We start from the raw sequence: 4,237 nt of genomic DNA, 5'->3' as shown, positions 1-4,237 counted from the left end.
TTTTATTAGGGAAATAAACAGTAATTGAAAAGGGAAAATATATTTTCATTTTAAATTCTCCTGAAGGGAGAATTTTTTCAAAGTACCTATTCACTTTTACTTTCATTGTAAAATTAATTTTTAACATTTCTTTCTAAAAATTTATTCATTCATTTATTGTAAGTAATATACATTTCATAAGACAACTTTAGGAATAGAGTTATTCTTCTCCCCATACCCAGGGTACCACTCACACTCCCAGCCCAGCTCCTCTTCCCTCTCTACTTCTCAATCTCATTCTCCTTTAAGATGCATTTTCAATGAATTTTGTACACAGAAGACCAACTCTGTATTAAGTAACGATTTCAACAATGTGCACACACACCCACACAAGAATAAAAACTGTTTGAGAAATGTTTCACTGTAACTCTCTCTTAATACAACTCATTGAGGACAGAGGTCCTGCATGGGGAGTCAGTGCACAGTGACTCCTGCTGTTAATTTAACAATTAGCACTCCTCTGTATGTTGTCAGGGACCACACAAGGCTCATGACATGAGCTGACTAGGCTATGGAAGCATTTTGAAAACTCTGTCCGTATTTAGACAAGGCCATCAGCAAAGTGGAAGTTCTCTCCTCCCTTAGAGAAAAGTGCATCCTCCTTTGATGGCCACTTCTTTGTCTGGGGTCCCACAGTGATCCTACATGGAGAACATTGTTTGCCACAGTGCCTTCATGGCTTTCCATGCCTGAGATGCCTCAGTTCTCCCTTCTGAGCTGCCACACCAGAGACACCCACACACCTCCCCACCTGCCTGCCCCACACAGAGACCCTTACCTGAGCAGCTCTGGGACCGTGGGCTTCTCTGCCAGTGGTTCCACCAAGTGGAGCTTCTTGGTCAGTATGGACTCAATGATGTTTTTAAACTTCTCACAATCTGGGAAAGACAGACACGCAGAACTCAGGGAAGTGCTTTTGTAGTCAGTGCCTGCTGAAGCCCAAAAGAACTCCAGGGCCAGGCTCCAGATTGGGAGTTTCACATCTGTATTTCATCACCTCACTACATAGCATCTGAAATTTCCAATTTTTAAAAGATTTATTTATTTATTTGAAAGGCAGAGTTACAGAGAGACATAGGCAGAGAGAGAGAGAGAGAGAGAGAGAGACTCCATCAGCTGGTTCACTCCCCAAATGGCTGCAAGGTTGGAGCTGTGCCAGTCTGAAGCCAGGAGCCAAGAGCTGTTTCTAGGTCTCCCATGTGGATGCAGGGGCCTAGCCACATTGGTTATCTTCTACTGTTTTTTAGGCCATAGCAGAGAGCTGGATTGGTAGTGGACCAGCCAGAATTGAACTAGTACCCATATGGGATGCCAGCACTGCAGTCAGCGGGTTTACCTGCTGAACCACAGCACTGACCCTGCTATTTCCCAATAAACTGAGAAAAAAGTACTTCAAAGATACAGAAGGTGACTTGACAATGTGATTCCACTGGTGTTTACAGAATCAGAGTTCCCAGCCCCTGAGCTCAGACTGAATCATGAGCCACTGGACTCAGCAAGTCTTGCAGCCTCTCAGGTCAAACAAGAACCTGGGACACGATGTATGTTTGGGAGCTTGATAAGGGTGTAGGACTGTTTCCTTGCATTGGGAAAGATTTCAAGTGTTTGTTATTTCAGACTTAAGGGACCATCTTTCATGGAACTGTGTAGAGTACAATGTGTAACAAAGTAAGGCCCTGAGGCAATATGGCCCAATAAAAAGTATAGTTCCCGCTAAATTAGAAACAGTGCAATAAGGGCCTCATGGATTCTGTTGATCTTGAGCAAGGAACCATCCTTGGAGTTGTGTAGGAAAGAAGGAGTGCATTTTATTGTGACAATCTACAGAGGCAGGCATTATGATAGCACCTATGAATGGGAGAGAAATAGAAGTTACAGAGAAGGTGGGCAATGGGGAGCACCCAGGCGAGTGGCCCTGATTCCCCCCCTACACCCTGTGCTCCCACTCCCAGGTCTCAGGCAGTGTCTTCCTCTTCTGGAAGAAGAACTTGTGCTCCAGGAGCAGGACTTTCTCCCAGTGGGGAGGCTGTGTTGTAAGGGTGTTCCCATGGATACCAGAGTTCCAGTGCACAGGAGACTCTCTGTCTCTCTGGAAGCACATCCTGCTCACTCTGAACACATGTCCACTTCTGGACCTAGGACAGTGCTTTGCCCATGGGAACTCAACGGAAGCTTGAATTGAGTGAAATGCGTTAGCGCCAGAAATGAGGCCCACAGTGATGGTATAAGGCTGCAGGAGCTGACACAGACAGGATGATCATAAACATGCACTCAATATGGTGGAGCCTGACCCTGAGGACAACAGGCAGCTCTATGCCTCATCAGGAATCCATGACAGATTCAGCACTCCTGTCACCCTACACCTCACTGCTACCTTGGAAAACTTGCGAACCCTGTGTGTCAGCTTGGGAGTGTGGTCAGGAGGAAATTAAGTTCAGCAAATAGAAGACAAAAATCACGTAGTGAGGGAAACCATTTAGTTCCTCAGGAGAAGATACAGGACAATCATCACTGTGGTGAAATGACCCGAGAGAACTTACTGTATTTTTTCAGCTCCATGGCCAGGGCAAAGTTTGTAGCCTCAGCTATGAGAAACTTCTCCTGGAGCTCCCAGCAGTCCTGTTGGCTCTTTGCCAGCTGGGATCGCAATTGCTGGCATTCGAGGTCATTCAGTTCTGCCTGGGGATCTGATGCAGAGCTGTGGGATCCTGCCATGCTGATGGTGTGTCACAGCAGGACAACAGGGACTGGGGAGAGGAAACCCAAACACAGGCGAGGGTCAAACAAATGACATCCAAGAGTTTCAGGTAGGCTTGAGGGGTGACAATAACTGTCCAGCATCACTTACTGATGTGAAACACCTGATCCACAGCCCGACAACACTGGGAAGTTCTTCTCTGGACAAACAAGGATAAAACTGCCAAAACCTAGATTGAAGGCACTGCCTGTAGCTCAGTCTCTGCTAGGACTGGCTGTTGTGTGGCAGCTAACGGTCTGCCGTTGCCATCGCAGAATTAGAAGGTGGAGCGTGTCACGGAATCTTTGGAACTCTGCCTTCCAGGGGCCTAAGCTAGGTTGAGGCACAAGACCCCCACTGGTGGGGACAACCTACCCATCTGCCAGTCTTATAGTTATAGATCCTGCACTGATACCACACACTGTGTCCCCAAATCACCTAAGCATGTATCGCTCGTATAGTCATGTATGTGTATGAAAATACCAAGGCAGAAAATGTGTCCCAACAAGCCTTCCTTTCTCAGGGCTGTTAGGAATTCACCCCACCTGCTGTTTAAAGAGATCTCAAGGCTTTTCTACCTGTTTGAAATGATGAATTTTAAGCTTCCCTGATAAATGGGTCATTTTATTATCTTAGAAAGGAATTTTGAGAGCTCTTTTAGTTTTCTGGATAGAATTGTTATATTAGGTATGCAATTTCAAAAAGTTTCTCCCTATGTTGGCCTGTATATTCATCTTCTTATCAATGACTTTGAACAGAAAATTTGAACATATTAATTTGAACATATTTGAACATATGGAAATGAAAATGTTCTTTGTTTAATTATACTTATTTGAGATGTAAAGATGAAGATGTAGAGAGACATACACACAGAGAAACACAACCAAAACTATGTGTTACATTACTATTTCACTCCCCCAAAGCATGCAACAGTCAGGCTTGGCCAGGGTGACACTTGGTGTGCAGAACTCCAATTTGTTCTGCAAATGTATGGGAAGAACCTAATGCTTTTAATAATATATTTATATATAATTACTGCAACTAATTTTATAATGATGGCAAACTTATTTTGAGGAATATGGGTGTTACATATTTGAAGTAGTTTTTTAAATTAACTTCTTATTTAATATTGTATCTATGGCATAAATGCAATGTTAAGAACATAGTCCTTCTTCCCACCTACTTGCCCTCCCACCTATTCTCCCCCCCTTCCTCCTCCAACCCTCCTGTTTAGTCTGAGAAAGAAAAAAAGACAGAATGGAACAAGAAATGAAGAGAACTGTTACTCAGCAGCCTAGCAAAGGGCTGTCCAAGGTTACTGCTTCTCAAAGGGGATTTCACTTTTTGCCCCCTTCTGCTATTCCCTTCCTTCTTCCCCCTTCTTTGCTTTTAGACACTTAATTTTCTTCAAAGAAGAACCCACGGATGATACATCTGCTGTGAGCTCTTAGACAGAACTAT

General features: G+C 44.1%; 1 long non-coding RNA gene across 1 annotated transcript; it reads right to left on the bottom strand.

Moving 5' to 3' along the window:
• Window positions 1-832: 832 nt before the first annotated feature.
• LOC138850382 (uncharacterized) lies at window positions 833-3,969 on the bottom strand. The gene is made up of 3 exons (XR_011390083.1): window positions 2,888-3,969; window positions 2,580-2,786; window positions 833-917 (listed from the first exon to the last, which is right to left on the bottom strand). It is a non-coding gene; the product is annotated as an uncharacterized lncRNA (long non-coding RNA).
• Window positions 3,970-4,237: the final 268 nt, after the last annotated feature.

The sequence above is a fragment of the Oryctolagus cuniculus genome, chromosome 7, assembly GCF_964237555.1.
Source record: "Oryctolagus cuniculus chromosome 7, mOryCun1.1, whole genome shotgun sequence".
Lineage (NCBI taxonomy): Eukaryota > Metazoa > Chordata > Mammalia > Lagomorpha > Leporidae > Oryctolagus > Oryctolagus cuniculus.
Note: the sequence above shows the minus strand (reverse complement) of the source record. Positions and strands in the feature narration are given on the sequence as shown.